Source organism: Tamandua tetradactyla, chromosome X (genome assembly GCF_023851605.1).
Source record: "Tamandua tetradactyla isolate mTamTet1 chromosome X, mTamTet1.pri, whole genome shotgun sequence".
Classification (NCBI taxonomy): Eukaryota; Metazoa; Chordata; class Mammalia; order Pilosa; family Myrmecophagidae; genus Tamandua; species Tamandua tetradactyla.
Genome location: NC_135353.1, coordinates 155518151 through 155539616, shown reverse-complemented (window position 1 = coordinate 155539616; position 21466 = coordinate 155518151). Strand labels below are relative to the sequence as shown.

Below are 21466 nucleotides of genomic sequence, written 5' to 3'. Positions count from 1 at the left end.
CTTTGCTGGGGCATATGCCTGCCTCTGCTCTCTTTAAGGCAGTCCTTACCTGTCCTGCAGTAGAAGTTCAGGCATCATGCTTTTGGGTATAGCCTATTCCGAATACCATGTATCCTCAGACTTGGAATTATGCTCCCAGTTTTGTATGAATCCGTAGTAAATGGCACACTTTAGGGTTTTTCATTTATTTTTTTGGTCTCAGATGAAATACTCTGGCACCCTTAGGGACTTCTACTCCTAAGGGCTTTTCTTTGACATTTCCTAGGGCATCTTACTTTCCTCATCAATTCACTTCTAAATCAAGAAACACTGGTGAGAATTTGGGATTTGGTCGACTCACCTTTTACTCCCACAGTCCCAACTTCAGGTGACGGGAAGTGGGGTGGGGCGGGGGGGCTGAGGTTAAAAGCAGTGGTGTAGCAGTGAATGTTTACAAGTGGATCTCAAAAACAAAAAGCCCTAATGTATAGTGGATGCCAATCTCCACAGTAGAAACACTCCCACCATATGCAATTTCAAGCTACTAATGTGATGTTTCTAAATGAAGAGATGCGTGTTAGCACACCACTATATGGTATTTGCACCATAGAAATGCAATTAGATATAAATAACCTCGAGTGCATAGATAATAGTAAAATGGAGTGAAGTAATTAGGAAGTGATGAGTTTTGAGTATTTACGACCTTTGTTTTTCATGTAATTTATTTAATTGTATATCATTTAATTTTTAATAATTGCTGTGTTTCATAACTGGCTTGCAAAATCGCTGGAAATTTGACTGTTGGCTCTCATGAGCCAGTAGGAACCTGCCCCAGCACATCCCTGAACTAGAAAGCGAGCCAAAATCATCCATGCTTTCCTCTGCTCACCATTTCTTGATTTGGAAGTATGAGGCCATATCTAAAAGAGGCATGAAAAGAAAAGCTTCTGTGGTTGTGGTTGGTAAATTTTTGCTGTTTTTAAAATTATTTTTTGTTCATTCTAAAGGAAAGATTCTGTGATTTAGTGTGTGTGTATAATGTATAATGTATTTTTTTTCTTTCTTTTTGGAAAAAATCCATTTTGAGAAATTAAAGATGTTTTTAAGAGTCTTTATTAAATGATTCCTTACTGAACCAAATCACAGATTCTGGTCAATATTTCCTTTAATGCAGTTCTTTCTCAGCTCTGGCCAGACACTAGAATCACCTGGGGAGCCAGTTTCCAATACTGATGCCAAGACCCCACTCCAAAAAAATCTGATTCAATTGCTCTAGGGTGGGGTCATGTCATTAGTATTTTTGAAAAGCTCTCAAGGTTATTCTAATGGGAAGCCTGGGTTGAGAACCCCTGTAATAATATAAGATTTAGAATCTACTAAAATATATGTAATATATGTATTAACCTTCTAAAATGGATAGTAATGCACAGGAATATTGGTAAAGTTCCTGGAGATGTCTAAAGAAAAACAATAACAACATAATAATAATGATGTCATTAAGGTCTGTTTTGGATGGGCCTCCAGAAGTTTCCTTTTTTTTTTTTTCACATGGGCAGGCACTGGGAATCAAACCCAAGTCTCTGGCATGGCAGGCAAGAACTCTACCACTGAGCCACAGAACTCTGCTACTGAACCACTTCATACTAGAAGTTTTATAAATGAAAAAAAAAAACTATCCAGTGACTTATGGAGCAAAGCTTTATTAAATGTAACAATAGCCTGAAACTGCAGACTAAAAAATGGTATATTTTCAGTTTTCCTTTTGGAAGTTCATGAGATCAGCACATCAGACTGATTACTTACCGGACTGAGAAATATCCCCATGAACCTTTACAATAAAATCCTATTGATGTGTTTTTTTAAGATGGGAGCCAAAATTGATCCTCACTGAGCAAATTATTTCTCAGGAGTACAAATTAAAATTATGAAAAAGAGTGTAAGAGGGAGAGCTCTAAAATATTTAAGCAAATAAACTTCTCCCAAGGGATTGATTACAAGGAAATTAATAGCCTTATTAGAAGCTATAATTATCAGCTCACTGAAAAAAGCAGCCCCTGAAGATCTCTTCTTCCTTTTTAGCTTAGATTTCTAATTGTTGCGTATGTTAAAAAATAATATAGAAATATTTCTATATTAATCAGGATTCTTGGATTGCAAGTAACAAATCCAATTTGAAAGTTAAAGAGAAAAGGGATTCATTGGGTCAAACAACTGAAAAGTCCAGAGATGGACATCAAGGTTGCTCTTTCCATGTCTCCAAGCTCAGGCAGATGGTCATCTCATGAGTACAAGATGGCTGCCACAGCTCCAGGCTTTCATACAACCATTCAGCAACCCCAGCAGAAGAGCATCCCTCCATCTCAAGAGCTACAACCAAAATCATGGAATTGAGCCTTACTAGTTCAGATGGGCCTGGCTTTACTCGTGTGCCCTTTCTTGAATCCATCACTAGATCTATGGGACTCCAGTACTCTGATGGGCCAAGCTTGTGCCTACCCCTGGACCCAGGTGGAATCTTCTGTACATGAATTACATCACCGAGGATGGGGTGGAAGGTAGTTATCCAAGGACAGTCAGATCGCTGTCAGAAGATTCAAGGACGGATGCTGAGCAAAGAAAAACAGATTTAGATTCACGATTGAGAATTCCAAATCAACGTTCCATTCCTCTCTTCCCTCTAACTTCCCATTTAGCCACAACAAGTGAGGCTTTCTGGTATCTTAGAAATTGTTTGGTTTTTCAAAAGCCAAACAGCAGCCCCTTGGTATTGTGACTAAACATCTGATGAGAGATAAGTGCTTAGGTGAGAAATGCTATAGGGGTTATGCTCTAACACACCGTTCCTAGAGTTCCCTTACGTCTATTTGCCTCAAACGGAGCTAAAATGTATTTGATATGAGAAATGCAAGCTTTTAAGAATAGAGTAACATGACTGAACATACCACTTTCTAAATATTTTTTAGCCACAGAAACAGAAAGCTGCATATCCAAGTTTCCACTGAGCCCAAAGCAGATGTCTCGAGATGATTTTCAAACTTGGAGGAACCCCCTGGAATGAACGAGGATATGAATATATACCACTTCAGAACTACCATCTGCTTCCACGGTTTGGAAGCGAACTGTTAGAAGCGCATTAGTGACCAGTATTGAAAGAGTTCACGGTTTGTATTTTGTTAGTCCCTGTCGTCATGGCAACCAACTGGTGCTACATAAAGCCTGAAGCCAGCAGACTTGTAATGGAATACATTCCACCGAGTGAGTCAAAGTTGTTGAAAAGGAAGCAATCACACTGTTATGGAAAGAAATTATGAACTCCTATGAACCGATCAGGATAGAAATAAGCAACTTTTTTGGAAGCGCAGTTCCCCCTCCTCCCACATATTTTTGATGATAAGTAACTTGGCAATGCTTCAGTTCTAATGGAACTAGCCATCATGTCGTTTAAGAAGGGGGATGGTGGTGATATGTAGCCTGCAAAGTTTCAGAGAAGAACAGATGAGAAAGTATATGTGAGGGGCCCATGAAAACTGCAACCGGCTACACTGGTGTGTGCTAGCGCTGTTGACTAAGAGTCCTTAACATTCAAAATGGAAGTTCCAGATATTATTTTAACCCACCCCTGAGCCATTAGAGACTACTTCCTATGACACACATACTCATATTTTGTTCAGTCTGAAAACCCGAGTGATGAAACTTGCGTTCTTCCCCTGGGGCTTCCTACTTCACCGCAGAGCCAGAAAATTTATGCCCGGAGATTATAGCATTTAACAGCTTGGACTCTGGGGTCAGACAGGCATGGGTTCAAATCCCAGCTCTGGTACTTTAAAGTAGCTACGGTACTTGGGTATGTGACTTAAAGCCTTTGCGTCTCGGGGCCTCGCCTACAAAATGGAAGCCATGCTATCTACTCTACAAAGCTGTGAGGGAGATTAAACCCAAGGATGTCAATAAAAGCCCCTAGCCGTCTCTGCCACATAGTAAGAGATGGAGAAATGTGAGGTATTATTGCCATTAGATTTATTGCCTTTTATTTAATGCCATCTTTACTTTCTTGCTGATCCTCGTTGAACTTGTTCTACCATGTTGAAATTGTTTTCTTCTTGATTTACTCCCTTGCTTTCCAGTATGACCCTAGTATCTTCAGCTGTGGTCATGCCCACATTTTGTTATGATCTCATTGATTAGGCTTGGTGGCTCCTCAAAAAGTCGATTCCATAACAAAGATTGTCATCCCTTTTCGTTACTAATTGTCCAGTGTTATTGTTGGCTTCCCTGGGGTAGCTGACCCCCGTCCACCACCATATGGTTATGGGCCTTCCTTGGTTCAGAAGGTTCTTAAAAAAGCGATGGGAAAGCCCAGTTCTGGTGGACTGGACATTGGGACATCAGCCAGGCCTGTCACACACTTCCCCACACCCTCGTCTTTCAGGGAGCTGGGCTGGGATGTTCCACAAAAGTCAAGTTATACAAATTTGGCAGTACATTTCTTCCGCTATTTATCCCTTCCTTGGACAACCAGATTAAATTCCCGCAGCTTGGGCCTATCTGAGTTGTCAGCCTGAGCAGACCAATTTCTGCTTCTAGGAGAAGAGCAGAAGATGCAACAAATACTCAAGCACCGGGCAAACTCCTGAACTGGTGAGGTCCTAGGGCCCATTCTTCTAACAGACTCAGAAGAACAGTATTTTGAGCTGCAGATTTGCATAGGGTCAGTTTTTCCAAGAAATGTGGTCCTTCATTTGGATAACTAAGCTGGAAAGGTTGGCGTTTCCTCCTACCTGACCACATTTGTTTTCTCCATCTTTTTGGAGACTGATCTTAAAATAGTTTCTCTCTCTCCACCCTTCTAGAATTTTCACCTATGCTCTTCCAGCATCTTCATTAATTTTAATACCAGGCTGATTTTTCTTTGCCATTACAGGCTTCTAGGTTCTTTAATAGTTCTGCAATTCCTCCTGAATCTGCTTCTTCAACACAGACTAATGATTAACAAAAGGGATTTTTACTGGCATGTCATGTCCCTTAGTGGGACATATTATAAGCCATACACCCTTGGCCTCTTCTTTCACCACCAAACCTTAATAGTTGGGGGGTGGGGGTGGGGTGGGAAGGGATACAGTAGTTAATTCCCAGAACAGATTTTTAACTCCTTACTCAAAGACACCTTGAGGACCTCATGTTCAAGCCAGAATTCTTTAGGGCAGAAAAGATATCAAATGGTTATAAGATGCCAATTGCGCTACCCTGCCTTGGTCCACACTCTGAACTTCACGCCACTTCCTTTCTGGCTAGCCATCTCTTTCGTTAGAACCGCAATCTGAAGAGAGAATGCTTTTGATTAGAGACGCAATTAAAAAGAGACTCGATGTGTTCCAAAAATATTTCATCCCATCTGACCAACTAGCCTGGTTTCTACTTTTCTCAACCTTGGCACTATTGACACTTTCAGCCAAATAATTCTTTGTTGTGGGTCTGTCCTGTGCAGTGTAGGATGTTTAGTACCCCTGGCCCCCACCTACTAAGTGCCAGAGCACCCACATACCCTGGGTGTGACAACCAAAAATGCCTCCGGACATTGCCAAACGTGCCGTGGGGAACAAAATTGCCTCCAGTCGAGAAGCAGTGGTGCAGAGGAACTGGTGAAACCTGTGTTTCCCTTCCTTTCTTTTCTGGACTAGGCAAATCTTAGAGGTCAATGAAAAATAAGAAAATATTAGGTTCCAGAATGCACTATTTTGGTTCTATTATTATAAAATCCGTAACTCTTCTCACTTGAGATTTTTAGAAAAGCAATTAAATTTCCAAATATAGCTCCGATGTATAAACATTGGTCTGGTGGCTGGCACGCCTCACCTCCCTGCTAATGGGTCAATAAGGACAGAACTTTTCATGAGGTTTTTCCAAGAGGCTGCGGCCCTCCTTCACTGAGGCCCAGGATAAAACTACTCATTAGCAAAGTGACTAATCCGCAGCCTATTAGTCAAAAAGACTCAGCAAGGGGGAAAGGAGCGTAATGCTTCCTGTGTATGGTTTTCTCTCTTAAGGCTTAATAGGCAGTGGTCTAATGAGTGGTCATATCCAAGTTGGTTTTACAAATTGGCAGGTTTGGTTTTCGCTCCCCAGTGCTTGCTTCCAGGCTGATCAGGATTTCCACAGACCCTGAAGTGGAGGGAAAATGGTGGCATCCCAGCGGTCTCTTCTCCAATTGCTGCTCTATCCATGCCTTCCTTTCCCTCTACCCTCCTGATCCTTCCTGCCTTAGGCTGTATTGCTAATCTGCCAGGAAGGGGGGGGGAGGATGGCGGAGAGGCCCCTGAGGCAGGGAAGCAAATGAGAATTAGAATCACCTGGAGAGCTTTTTGGCTCCCCCCTCCCCCCAGACCAACCCATCACCAACACCCACTCACCCCCCCAACACCCACGAACCAGGTCCGGCACAAACAAGCGGCAGTCTCACGTGGGATGCGCTGAGGAGAGTTTGGTGGGGGGACTGTTTGCAGAGGTGCCGTCAGGCCTTAGAAAAATCTCAACAGGAGGGAGGCAGGGCCTCAGAGCTAATAACAGCAGGAAGCTGGGACCACCCCTAAGCCTGGGCAGGGCAGAGAAGAGTGCTAGCCTGAACCCAAAGGGTAGCTGTGGGGGCAATGGCTTCTTATATCACGCAAATATGTTCACCTGGCACAGAAGGAACCTAGAGCATGAATATCCCAACGTCACTCTTCTCCTGCCCTCCAGCTTCCTGCCAGCACCTCCTATTGGCCCAGTCCAACTGGGTATAGGAGGGCAAGGGAGCCTAGTGATGGCGTCCCCTGCTGATTCTGATGCTATGTCCCTACGGGATCAGAGGCAACATTCAGGTGAGGCTTTGTAGACCCGGGAAGGCATTGGGGGTTCATTCTAAGGAGGATGAGAAACTGTCAGAGGGTTTTAAGCAGAAGACCCAGATGATCTAACTGAGAACAGAAGATTCTGGCTGCTGTGGGAAGAACAGATGACGTGGGGGACAAGGACTCAGGCAGGGAGACCGTGAAAAGAGTCTAGGCAAGATGGAGAAGGAAGGAAGGGAGGGAGGCCGGGATGAAGTTAGTTCGCCTGAGGAGTATGAAGCCTCCTAGAGCGCTCAAGGGGCTTAGGGAAGCGTGCTAGTTGTGCTATGATCTCCACCTGGCTTAACTGCTGACGCCATTTTCCTGCCTCTGCCTCCCACCTTCCCGTGCCTTTAGGAAAGGAACTTGTTGCCATTAAACACCAGGAAACTAGTGGGAAATGGAACAGCCCTGCGTATGTGTACAGCGCGTTGCCTCTCCCAAAGGAGCAACTTCTCCTTACCAAGTGGAAGGATCTGGGGCTCAGCGAGGTTCAGAGGTAATTTAAATTCACTGCTTCCGATTCCTAGTCTAGTGCTTTCCTAACCTAGTGATGTTCCTACGCGCTGATTTTAACACAACAGCTAAATAGAAGTGGTCCTGGATTGCATCCTAGAAGGGAAAACGCTATAAAGGACTTTAATGGGACAATTGGTGAAATTTGAATACAGGCTATATTGAGATAACAATATTACATCACTTTCCATTTCCGGACCTTGATAATTACATTGCAGTTTCCTTAGACTGTGTCCTTGTTCCCAAGTAGTGATGCTGAAGGAGTCTAAGGTGAAAAGTCATCATGTCTGCCACTTATTTTTTTTTTTGGGGGGGCGGGTACATGGTCCGGGAATCGAACCCCGGTCTCCGGCATGAAAGGCAGGTAGTCTAACCACTAAACTACCCTGCCACTTATTCTTAAATGGCTCATTTAAAATAAGTATATATGGTAGAATGCTCACCTTCCGTACAGGAGACCTGGGTTCGAGTCTCGGACCATGCACCTGAAAAAAAAAAGTATGTAAACAAAGATTGATAAAAAGAGAGAAAGCAAATGTAGCAAATGTTAAGCAATAGGTGAATGGTATGCAGGTATTTATTGCATTGTTCTTGCAACTTTTATGTAGGTATGAAATTTTGATAATTAAATGTCTGGAAAATTAAAAGACAAATGTAGCTTTCAGATAAAATCAAGTTACGCCTTCTGTATGGTAATGAATTTGGCCTCCAAAAAAAAAGGTCTGTACTTTGTCCCACCTTCTGGGGAAGTGGCCTCTGAACCTCTGGAATTTCCTGTGATGGGAGGGTCTTTTCTTCTTTTTCGTGGGCTGGGACCACACCTGATAGGTCTTATGCTAATGGATGGCAGGGCAGGGCCAGCCGCACCTGCAGCCTTAGGGTGGGGGCTGCAGATCAATTTCCACCACACGGGCACTGATTCCATCAGTCAGGTCCCCGGACTGAGAGCCCACAGAAACTCAGGACACCTCAACTCCCCCATGAGCTTCCACGGCTGATAATGGCCTTGCCCCGCCACAAGGGGACACATTCCGACACCACGTGGAGAGGACATTTAAGACCCTCCGGACCTCACCCTATGCATCTCTTCTTTCGGCTTCTTTCTTGTACCTTTTACTCTGATAAAACTATAATGATAAGTAAAGGGCTTTCATTGCGTTCTGTGAGTCATTCCAGCAAATTGTCAAACCCGTGGGGTTTGGTGGGGATCCCCAAATCTGTAGCCAGTTTGGTCAGAAATCGGTTGGCCTGAGCCCCCAAACCTGCATCCGGTGTCTGAAAAACAAACTTTGTAGAGAACAGCCCTGAGCCTTCAGGTAGTTAAAAGTGCATTGTAGCTGGTGATTGAAATTTTCGCAGACTTTATAGCTGGAGTCAGAAATTGTTGAAATGTTTGCAGTTTATATAGTTGGTGTCTGCAGTATTTGTAGTTGGTCACAGAAGTGTAAGAGGTTGCAGAAGTTTTTGCAACTTATGTACCTTCCATTGTGTGTTTCACATACGACTGCAGTCATCTTTGACAGTGTAGAAGACAATGACAGCTCTGTTTCCTAATGGGTTTATCAATCGCTTCATTTCATCACTACACAGGCAGACTATCCCTGCTCATATTTAGCTAGCCTAGGCCAGTGAGCTTAATGGAGGAGCTTGCTCTGCTGGGAACAGTTGTAACTTTCATAGAATACCAAAGAACATTCTACCCCGAGGTGTCGAGAATTCTTCATTCGGAGGAAGAGGGAGGTGAAGAGTCTGCAGCCTTATCCATGTCCCCAAGAAAGTAGTAAGACCACAGAGGGCATGGTCTTACCCTCTATGTCCCATGGACAGGGCCTCCAGCCTTGCCAAATGATTTCATGACTCAAATACATCTTGGAAGCACCACAACTTCTGGACTTGAAAGGGAGCTAGGACCCTGGCCAGTCTGGGAAAATGGTCAATGACCATAAAATAACTTCACAGCTCTGAGGTGGAGAAAACTCAGTAATTTGAGTTCAAATTTCCCTCTACCATAGCAAGATGGGTTCCCAAAACTGAATTTAAGTTAAGGTAAATAGTAAATAAATAAAATAATAAGATAATTTTTTGTTAATATTTGCATTTTGGACTGAGTGTCATTTCTATTTTAGGTGACGTGTACTGAAATGTATGATTTACCGATGATACATTCATACTGAGGATCTTGTTTTATCCTCCCAATTCTGTGACTTAGGTAAAATCACCCCCATTTTATAAATGAGGAAACCAAAACTTAGAGGGGTTAATAACTACTTCTCTGATGTCATAGAGTGAGCAACTGGTGGGGCCGGGATTTGAACCCAGACAGTCTGACTCTAGGGTCCAGCCTCTTAGCCCCTCTTCCCTGCTTCTAGGAGGCCACCCACCTGTCCATAAGGCCAGTCCTTCCCTGTTGCAATTCCCACTTCTAGATCCTGGCCTGCAGAATAAGGCTTGTGATTTATTAAAGGAAGATGCTACTCTGTGGTGTAACAGAAATGTAAAAAGCTTATTCCAGCTCAACAGAGCACAAGAAAATCATCAATTCCATCCCTTTCAATAGGCAGCCAAACTTTCCATACTGCAGATGACTAAAATATAGAGATTGTGCCCGGGAGGGTGGGACTCTCCTGCCAAATGTCCTGGCTGCCAAGGCTGTCCTCTCCTGCAAAGAGAAGGTTCTTCCAAACGACACTGGTGTTCTCCAGTCCCCCAGTGGATGTGTCACTTAGTCAGGTAAGTCTGCCAAAGTCTCATGCTGAGCCTCATCCGGGGCTCGAAAAAGAGTAGGTCTTGCACCGAAGACAATTTGAGAAACAGAATTAATTGCAGATTCCTTCTGGAGCTGCTTAAGCTCCTTGATGTCTCAGATGCATGGCCAAGATGGAGCTCTCCTTGGCAGCTGAGGATGCTTCCAGATGACACAAACCAAGGGCAACACTCAGAGGAAGTTTGGCTTTCCCAAGACTTGGTGGGGCGAGCTCTGATGCATGAATGGGGCTTTGGGGAGCCTACCCTCTCAGCAGATCCAAACCACACGGCTCCCAGAGATCTATGGAAACTTATGTCTTCCTCATGAGCTGACCGAACGTTAGCAATAGTTTCCTTTTGGCCAAATGGCACTCTGGGTGGGGAGACGTGTGAAGAGTCTTTTCTCTCACTAAAAGGGGCAATTTGGCCATCAAAGGACATGCCCAAAACCTCATAGAAAGACTTTCCCAAGATAGCATTTGTTATCTGTTTAGAGAAGTGCCATAGGCTTTGAGTCTGCCCTGGCAGTGTTTGCATTCAGATTTATTAGCCATTATTATCAAACCACAGAACTAAAATGGATAGAGCTACCTATAATTCTGATTCTCTCCCAAACCCTACGTGGTCATTGTCATATATCTCATTTTACAGATGAGTAAACTGTGGAGATGAGCTTACGTAAGCTCTAAATGATTTTATTTTTAATCTAGGTCAAATCAAAGTTAGAAACAAAGGATACCCAACAACTTGGATGAAACTCATAGTTATTAAATCAAATGAAAGAAGCCACACAAAAATGAGCACATACTGTATGATTCCATTTATAGGAAGTTCAAAAATAGGCAAAACTCATCGATAAAGCTGGAAGTCAGAATACTGGGGTTACGTCTAGGAAGGTGATACTTACTGAAAAGGGGCGTGAGGGAGCCGTGGGGGAGGAGGGAGCTGGAAAAATTCTACATCTTGATTTTGCTGGTAGTTACACAGTATGTAAAAATTCATGGGCCTGTGTTCTTAAAATTTGTGCACCTTATGGTATTTAAATGATGTCTCAAAAAGCAGGTCAAAATTTTAACAGAAATTTTGAGCATATTTAAGAAGCTGTGGATACTGGTGTCTTTGAAGATATAAAGCACTGGCTAAACAAACAGCCTGTTTTTAGATAGCTGTGAGCAAATGGTTTTATAACAGTCACCATAAAATTAACTTAATCTATATGTGTTCTGTATGTTGACATCATAAAGTTGCCCTTAAAAAAAAAAAAAAAAGGAAAGGAAAGAAAAACCAACAAAAACCAGGAGACGTTTCCTGAAATCTTGAAAGGTTTGCTCTAGGAATTCCAAGGACTGTTGCTTTGTAAGTTGGAACAAGGAAGGTTTATTATGGGAAGTTACATTTGGGACAATGATTCCTCGCTTCAAATTGTCCACTGTGATTGCTATAAATGTCAATTTTACTCAATGACTTTTGATGGTTAACAGGATGGCCATGACCACAATCTAATTCTACAGAACCCAATAGGCACAGAAAGTTTCCCTGGGAATTAAGAGCAGCGTTAAAGGCATTTTTCCTTGAAAAGACATTTTAGAAGGCAAATAGAGTGATAAAACCAATTAATGTAAAACGCCCGATAGAATCTTTTTTCTTTTTTGTTTTTTTTGGGGGGTAGGGTGCATGGTCCAGGAACCCAATGGAATCTTAAAACTGAGTTGAAGGTTGCAAGGCCTCCAAATGTGAGAAACAGTGCTGGGATTCGGGTTTCCTGGTCCCTGATCTCATATCCATTCCATTGTCCGGTGCCCCCCTTGGATTTTTCTTTCAATCTCATTCTAGATTTCAAATGGATAAATGTATAGAAAAAAAGGTTTGCTGACTCAAGGTAACAAAATTAAACATTAGCAAGAAAAAGATGCTCCTTCTCCCTAAAATGTTTCTCATCTGAAAGTTTAAAAACACATTTCTTGCTAATTATTTGATTAAAGAAAACCTCAGAGTAGAAATAATCTATTTATAAAAGATCAGCAACACTATGCAGCAAAACTCATGGGATGGGTCCAGACTAAAATGCAGTGGTAAAAGTGAGAAATATAGAATGGATACCTCATTTTCAAGTGTGGAAGGAAGAAAGTGAGAAGAAGTCTGAAGAAGAACAGAAGGAAGAAAATAAATAGTGAACAAGTTAAACATAATAAAGGAGAAAATCAAGTAAAAATTCAATAAGGCCAAAAACTCGTTCTTTGCTCCAGATGGGTCCCTGGTCCAGATAAGTCCTGAAACCCAGAGGGCCCAGCCTCTCCAGAACATCAGGTAGTTCCATCTCCCTACCCCGTATTAGTGACAGAACCTTCCAATATCAAAAATTTAGAATTGCCATAGCCCCAACAATCCCAATGAGAGGTATGGAAAGATCAAAGTTGATGGTGGAATTATACAGAGAAGACAGGATTTAACAAATGAACATGCATGCTGAATCATTAAATTGATATCTCTTTTAGTCTCCAGTATTTTAGAACAGCTAGAAGTAAAAACCTAAAATTGTGAAATTGTAACCCATGTCAAAGTCTGGAATATGCTCTACAACCAATTGTGGTGCTGTGTTTGGAAATTTATAGTTTTTTTGTATATATGTTATTTTTCACAAAAAGAAGGGAAAAATCGATTGTGATGATAAAGTGTTTAAGCCTTCTAGCCTCCTATATTCTGGAGCAGCTAGAAGGAAAAATATGAGAGGATCGTACTGTAGCCCATGACAGACTCTGGGATCTGTCCTGTAACCACTTTTTGAAGAGTGCTTTGAAAACTATTGCTATTTTATTTCTTTGCTTTGTATATATGTTATACTATACAATTAAAAAAGTTTTAAAAAATCTCATTCTTTGAAAATCCAAACGGATAGCTGTCATTTAATCAGATAAGTTCGGGGGGTTAAAACTCAGAGATAATAAATATGAAAACTTTGGTTAAATGGATGCTTTCTTGGGAAAATCAAAGTTAGCAAAATTAGCTCTCAAGATGGCTGGTCAGATTTTCCTCACCAAGGAGGGGCAACCACCCCTGCAGAGAGGAGTATTTTATCACTGACACTGTTTAGCATTGCCAGTGCATGGTGGTGATAAAACGCAGACTGATGGAAATTCTCTACAGAAAATTCACCCTTTATTTCTTGCACCTGGCAGTCCTCAGCTACGTCGAGGCTTCACCTCAGGCTTCACCACTGCCTACCTACTGAAAAAAGTAAAAAGACAGTCAAAGATTTATTCCTAAAAGAAAGCCCATGCATATATTGTTTTATGGGTGACCATTTCCAAATTTTGAAGAAACAAATAAACCAAATGTTATATAAACTGTTCTACAACATAGGAAGATTAAGAAGCGAACCCATCTCACTTAATGACCTAGCAAAAATTTGATGCCAAAACCAGACTAACACAGCACAAGATAAGGAAAGCTGTAGACCCATCACTTATGAAGGTAAATACAAAAACTATAAACATCAGCGACTAGAATTGAACAATGTATTCTGAGATACTAAAACGAATAAGTAAGGTGCATCCAAGGAATGCAAGGATGGTTGAAAAGAGGAAAGTATGTTAGTGTAATTCACAGTGTACTAGTAGGGGGAAAGAAACATTATCTCAATAGTTGCAACATGACTAGATTCATAATGAGCAAACATATTAGCAATAACAAATTATAAGTTGCAACAGAAAAAGATATCATTCACAATAGCAAAAAAAAAAAGTTGTGAACGTTTGGCAAAATTTAGTGGCCACCCATGATTTTTTTCAAAAAAGAGTTAGAAAACATGAATAGAATAAAATGGTTTTAACTTGATAAAGACCACTTATCATAAACTTATAGCCAGCATCATAAGCAGTGGTGCAACACTACAAATGTTCTCATTTATCAGTTACAATGGTCCTTTTGACTACAAAAAAGAAAACTTAATCCACCTGGTGTTTAAAAGCTACAGAAAGTATTTTTACCTTGTGTTTTAGTTTCCTAGGCTGCGCCAGCAAATGCTATAAAATGAGTTGGCTTAAACAATGGGAATTTATGAGCTTACAGTTTTGAGGCTGAGAAAATGCCCAAATCAAGGCATCATCAAGGTGATGCTTTCTTCCCAAAGATTGGCTGCCAGTGACCCTCAGCTCCTCCGCGACAGGGCAAGGCACATGGCAGCATCTGCTGATCTCGGCCTTCTCTTCTGGGTTTTGTGGATTTCAGTTTCTTCCTTCCATGGCTTTCCTCTCTCTCTCTCTCTGTATTTATTCCATTTATAAAGGTCGCCAGTAATAGGATTAAGACCCATCCTGAACGAGGTGGGTCACACCTTAACTGAAGCAGCCTCATTAAAAGGTTCCGCATACAATGAGGTCACACCTACAGGAATGGACCAAATTTAAGAACATGTGTTTTTGGAGTACATACAGTTTCAAACAACCACACCTCACACAAGAAGAATAATTCCTGAGTTGGTTAATTCAACAGTGTCACCCCATATCTAGTCTTCCATATTTCCACTCAGAGCATTAGCTTCTTGCCCTCTTGCTTGGCCCTTCATTGATCACAAGTTGGCTATGGAAGCCTTAAGAATGTCTTCCTCATACAACAGATTCCAAAGGCTAGCATGGGGAAGCCAGATATATTTCCTCCTCCTATCTTTTCTTAAAAGTCAGGAAAACTTTCCCAGAAGTACCCAGATACTTCCCCCCATCTCACTAATAAGAATAAGGCCATATAACCCCGAATACTATTCAGCCATAAAAAGGAATAAGTTCTGATAATGGTGACAACACAGATGAACCTTGACAATGTGCTGTTGAGTGAAATAAGCCAGACACAAAGGACAAATGTATGATCTCATGTATTAGAAATACCCAGGACAAGCAAATTCATAGAGACACAAAATAGATTAGAGATTATCAGGGGCAGGGGAGAGGGGGAAGGGGGAATTATTGTTGAAGGGGTGCAGAGTTTCTGTTTGGGATGATGAAAAGCTGTCAGTAATGGTGGTGAGTTTCATTCATATCACTGAATTGGGCACTCACAGGTGCTTAAAATGGGAAACGTCGAGTTGCATATATGACATCACATCAAAAGTTGTTTGTTTATTTTTTTTAAAAAAAGAACATATAACCTTTAAGTTTGCCCGCAGTAGAAGGGCAATTATGAAGCTCACTTATCCAGGGATGCCAGAGGCATGTAGAGAAGCACCATGAGATCTTTCAGGGTTTGAGTTCCTGTCTACTCCAGCCATCCTGCCCTGGGGTAGCAGGTCATGGAACGAAGGCACATCATTAAGCCATATCAATGTTCTGTTTTACCCCTAACATTGACCACGTCCCATAGTGCACTTCGTATGAATTGTAATTGTGTGTCTTACCAAAACCTGCTATTCTTGGGGGTGAAAGACAGACATCTTGGTGTGAATCTGGGGAGAGGAAATCCCATCCTTCCATTCAGAGCCCTCTTCCCACTCCTAACACCATATGAGAGGAATGGGCTCTCACGCAAAGGTCACTGCTAGGTTTTTTTAAAGTCAGAACCATCGACATTTCACAATTGTGATTTCTTTGGAGATGATGTTCATCTGTCTCCCATGTGCACCTTCCTGGCATTCAGAAAGCTCAAATGATCTCCATGCTCAGCTTTCCCATAGGGCAGGGGGCAGGAAGGTGTTCTGATAGGGATGACAATGCCAGACCCCTCTGGAGTCAGGAGCTATATTCAGAAAATCAACCTGGGGGAAGTTTTTAAAGGTCACAAAGATGAAAAAGAAAACATGGCCTTCAAGAAAGGAAAAAAGAGAACCAGATGGGAAACTTTGCATCACATCATTTTAAGCAACTGTGCAAAAGACTCTGGGATAAATAGGTGCAGGGTGGAATGTCTAAGCTTTAGATATGACAATTATACCCACCAAGGTCCTAAGTCGACACAAGTTTAATAAAGGGTTTATTCGGAAAGGATGGAATTCCACAGGAGGGAGCTGCGGGGTAGGGATAATTATGCTGAGCGCACTTAGCTCCCATCTCTTGCTGGTGTCACCCACTGGTTGAAGCCAACAGGATCAGATGAAGTAGTTCAGACAGGTCCAACCTCCTGGGGGCACAGAACAGGGCCGAGAAGGTAGAGAATAGAATTGAGGTTAGTTACGGTAACTAATCACAACAAATCAGGATTCTCCCCAACCCGTGTTTGCTGGCACGCATTCACTTTGACTCTCCCTTCTTCATTTGCTTCCACCCAACCCACCTGCCCATTCCCTAAACATTTTGAAACACTTTGTATTTGCTGTCCATACAGTCCCCAGGTGTCTGTGTGTTTCGTTGGTGCTTTGACAAGTTGGTGATGTCCCCCTGAACTTATCTTAGGAGTAAGGTCTCTAACCACAGGCTAGAGGGGCCTTTATGAGGAAGTGACAGTTGTGCGGAGATCTAAGGGAAACCACCTCTGCAGAAGGTACAGCCAGTTCAAAGCTCTGAGACAGAGAGTGTCGGAGGGACAGACAGTTACCACGCAGTCAGCATTCCAGAGCTGAATGCCACCGCCTCCCACAAGGCACTGGGAGTCCTCCACCACATGGGACAGAGGAGCCTGCCCCCGCCTGCCCACTCCGGCCTAGCTCCCTCATTTGTGCAGCGGGGACCTCGGCTTGGATTGTGGCCGAGCTCACCTCCTACTCTAGAAACACACAACTCTTTCAGCCTATAAGGGGAAAGGGGGCCAAGTGGCATTTGTTTATTTAAAAAATGCCCGGTGGACACGGACATTGTGTTCACCCCGGGGCTGGCCTAGCTGATGCATCTTTGCACCAACAACACCACCCTCGGCACCTGCCGTCCCCGTGGCCACTAGTGGCTTCTTACCACAGGTATCTGTCGCCCTCCAGCCACAGGGCATGTGGGCCAGGCCAGCCAGGAGTGGGGGGTCGGCGGTCAGCCCTGGGCAGCCTTCCTTCCCCTGGGCATGGCCCTGGGTCAGTGGCCCCATCCCCCAGCTTCCTGTCCCCACATGGTACAGTGGGACAGTGCCCAGGTGTGTCCCTCACCCCCCTCTGAGGCCCCCTCGCCTTGGCCTTGTTCCCTTCCCAGCCTCACTTCCTCACTCCCCGACTGGGGCTTCCCAAGAAGCGACTTGCACTCAAGTCATTGTTTCCAGAGATCCGCTTCTGGGGAGCTCAGAATGTCTAAAGTAGACTTTTTTTGTCATCATAATCGGTTTAAAGCAGACATTTTTAAAGCCTCAAAATATGCCCTTTCCTTCTGACCGTTCAATTACTAATAATACATCTTTTGACAGTAATCATAGTGGAAGCAAAACATGAATGCCAAGATGTTCATGTTTGATGAAAACATTGGAAATTATAGAGAACATTAGAAAAATATAAATGCCTTACAGTAGGGGAATGATTAAACAAATCATGGTGCAAAATATTATTTACTCATTAAAAATCACATTATAAAATGCTACTTGATGACATGGAAAAAATATTCATGAGGCACAATTACACAAAAAACAATTACCGAGCAATATTTCTGGTAGATATTTTTGTTAGTAATAATATATGGGGCATAGAAAAAAAAATACGAGAAAGCTGAAACACACAGGACTTAACAATTGCTAGCAGTTTCTCTCCTCTGGGTTTGTCTGTATTTTTCAAATTTTCTATACTATACATATATATATATATATAAACAATATACATTTTCTTTTGAAATGCTGCAGCGTTAGCTTTCACAGTCTAAGATGGTACTTTTCCTTCTTGGCACTATTGGCACCTTGGACGGGATGATTCTTGGTTGTGGCGTGGTCCGTGCACTGTGGGACACTGAATGGCAGCCCTAGACCCACTCGATGCCAGTAGCATCTTCCTCCCACTCGTGACAGCCAAACATGTCTCCAGACACTGCCGAGTGTCCCCTGAGAGGCCAAAGTCCCCCCTTGTCGAGAACCACTGGACTAAAAGGACTTAAAATCATAGACGTGACATAAGATGATGCAAACTTTGTTTTGCGACTTGCATCATTTTATTTCATTTTGCAAAAACCAGTGTCATGTCAACATTTAACCCCAAAGTAATATCTACTTCAGAAGATGAGGACACTTCCTCAATGTGCAAAATGACAGCAAATATGTGGTCCCACGCCACAGAAGCGGTGCCTCCCTTTAAAAACCTTCCATTCTCTCTCCCACCGTGCTCAGAGGCTCTGGAGATATGGAAGTGAACAGGATGCTCTAGGGGCCTCCCCTGGAGGAGAGGCCCCTGAGGGGTAGACATTAACCACTGACGCTTATATGTCAGCAAAACCTCCCCATGCTGGCAAGCGTGAGCAAGAAGTAAAGGAGTGTTGTGGCAGCGTATCCCTTGGCCCTGGGGGAAGAGGGGGCTTTTCCCTGAGGACGTGACCCAAGAGCAGGGGCAGGTGGGCCAGGGCGGAAAGTAGAAGGAACCGTGAGTGCAAAGCCCTGAGCCAGCAATGAGTTTGGAGCATCTCAGGAGCAGAAAGAGCAAAGCCAACGGGGCTGGCTGCGAGGGAACAGGAAGGTGGGGGGGGGGGGGGGGAGGGCTCAGATCTTGGCAGGGCCTTTGGAGGCCTTAGGAGGGGGTTTGGGGCCGACTGTGATTGCAGCGGGCAGATGCTGGGGGGCGTTATGCAGGGGGTGGACAAGATCCAATTTCTGCTCTCGGAAGCCCCTTTGACTGCTGCGTGGGGGGTGGGTTGGCGCAGGACACAAGTTGGTGGGGCGGGGAGATTGCCATTCGACCTCAGCAGAAGTCCAGGTCAGAGATGGACAATGGCGACCGAATTAGATTGCACCGGAGAGGGGATGATAGAAGTGGTCACATTAGGAGAAAGACTTGGGAGAGGGGTTGGGAGCATGCCAAGGGCCTTGAAGTATGGGTGCTGAGCCAGCTATGAGGCAAGGAGGGGTGGGGGCAGTCTGCTTGGCAATGACTAATGACAGAGACCAGGAAGGCCAGGGCCTTTAAAACCTACTTTTATTTTTAAAGAGGCTAATGGTCAGGAAAGAAGGCATTTGGTAACTTCCTTGGGAGTCACAGCCAAGCCACCCCGGGAGCTCCCAGCTGTGTAGGCAAAGGCACAGCTGGTTTGGGGAAAGATCTCCAAATTTGTTCTTTACAAACAATCCCCAATCAGAGGCTGATGCCTGAAATTCTACCCTCTGAGCTTTCTTTTTGGTTTTAGTTCTTAAACCTGAATCCAAATCCAGAGCCCCATTCAAAAGACAAGAGAGGTGGCAGGAAGATGGCGCTGGGGTCTCCTGGGAGGACAAATTTACCATGCAGATGTTACTAACAGGAGGAACTCGGGGAGAGGCTGTTAGCAGGAGTACATGGGGACTCTCTGTATTTCCTGTGCAATTTTTTCCATAGATCTAAAACTGCTCTAAAAAAAAAATTCTACTTTAGAAACTCAATCAGACTTGATTTTCTTACTGAATTTCATCTTTTAAAAATGAGTTTTATTAATTTTTCTAATCTTTCAATTCACTGATGTTTTAAAATCATCAAGTCAAGAGCATTGAAATTTCCATCATTTTAATTTGTTTGAATCTCATTTTACCCTACCTGTCCAACTGCAGGAGCCCTAGGAATAGAGCTAAAAACCCCTAGATTTTTAGGCTGTTCATATTTTCTTGGCCCCATTTAGTTTTAATCCTTTCTTTTACTTATTGAGTAGATATTTATTGAATGCCTGTTATGTGTCAGCTACTATAGTAGAGGCTGGGAAGATACAAAAATTAAATGATTTCATCCCAGCCTTAGAGGACCTGCTAGGGAAGAGAAGAATGTATGAACAAGCCATTAAAATACATTGGAATAAACACTATAGTTAAGATATGTCTAAAGCACCAAAAATGTAGGTACTAGATTTTTATTTAACTAAGCAGTAAGTCCTATAAGTTTACCACCATTCATTGCTATTACTGTCTATTTAGCTTAGATTTGAATAGAATTATAATTAGTTTCAAAGCAAGTAAAAAATTTTTAGATTACCACAAAATGTAATTTCAACTGCAGAGCAGTTACATTTTCTATTTCTTGTGTTAGATTGCCACCAAATGGAAATTTTTATGTAAGTGCAGGCCATATGTTTTCCATTTCTTGTGTTAGAGTGCCACCCAGTGGAACTTTCACATATTGCAGAACTGGTGTTTTTCTGTTTCTTCTGTTAGAGTGCCGCCCAGTGGAAATTTTCTGTAATTACAGGTGAGGTGTTCCCCCCCCTCCTTATTATGTTCGGCTGCCACCGAGTGGCATTCAAATGTAACTGCAAACCATATATGTTTCTTATTTCTTATGTTAAATATGTTTCTTATTTCTTATGTTAGATTTCCTCCCAGTGGACTTCTCATGCACTTGTAGATCAGAGGGTTTTTTTTCCCCATTTCTTGTTAGACTTCCACCCAGCAGAATTTTCATTTAGCTGTAAAGCATATGTTTCTCCTATTTCTCAGGTTAGAGTGCCGCCTGGAGGAATTTTCCTATAATGCAGGACACATGTTTCTCCTACTAGGTTACAGTACCAACCTGAGATTTTCCTGTAATTGCAAAACACATGTTTTCTATCTCATATGTTAGAATGCCACCAGCTGGAATTATCCAGCTCTTGTAGAACAGATGTTCTCAGCTAATACTTATGAGAGTGCCACCCAGTGAAATGTTCCTCCTTTGTTATAAACTTCACGAGCACTCCTCAAGTTGGCATACAAATCAGCTAGAGAACTTTATAAAACACAGATTGCAGATTCTCACCCTATTTCTTATTTAGATTAGAAATGAGTTCTGGGACTTTGCCTTTTGATTGGAGAGTTTACTCCGTTAACATTCAGTGTTATTACTGCATGGGTAGTACTTTCTTCTACTATTTTGCCTTCTGGATTTTATATGTCATATCTAATTTTCCTTCTTTTTACCTTTATTCATGGTCTTCCTTTCTACACTCTTCTCCACACCTCTCTCTTCAGTCTTCATATCTGTCTCTAGTGTTCCCTTTAGTATTTCTTGCAGAGCTGGTCTCTTGGTCACAAATTCTCTCAGTGACTTTTTGTCTATAAATGTTTTAATTTCTCCCTCATTTTTGAAGGACAATTTTGCTGGATATAGGAGTCTTGGTTGGCAGTTTTTCTCTTTTAGTAATTTAAATATATCATCCCACTGTCTTCTAGCTTCCATGGTTTCTGCTGAGAAATCTACACATAGTCTTATTGGGTTTCCCTTGTATGTGACAGATTGTTTTTCTCTTGCTGCTTTCAAGATCCTCTCTTTCTCTTTGACTTCTGACATTCTGATTAGTAAATGTCTTGGAGTATGTCTATTTCGATCTATT

At 42.5% G+C, this 21466-nt stretch overlaps 1 long non-coding RNA gene across 1 annotated transcript in view; it reads right to left on the bottom strand.

The window, feature by feature from the left end:
- Window positions 1-16068: 16068 nt before the first annotated feature.
- Window positions 16069-21466, bottom strand: part of LOC143670299 (uncharacterized) — a 39682-nt gene continuing 34284 nt past the window's right edge. Inside the window, exon 4 of the long non-coding RNA XR_013169321.1 lies at window positions 16069-16211. This is a non-coding gene — a long non-coding RNA (uncharacterized LOC143670299). The remainder of the gene's footprint in view (window positions 16212-21466) is intronic.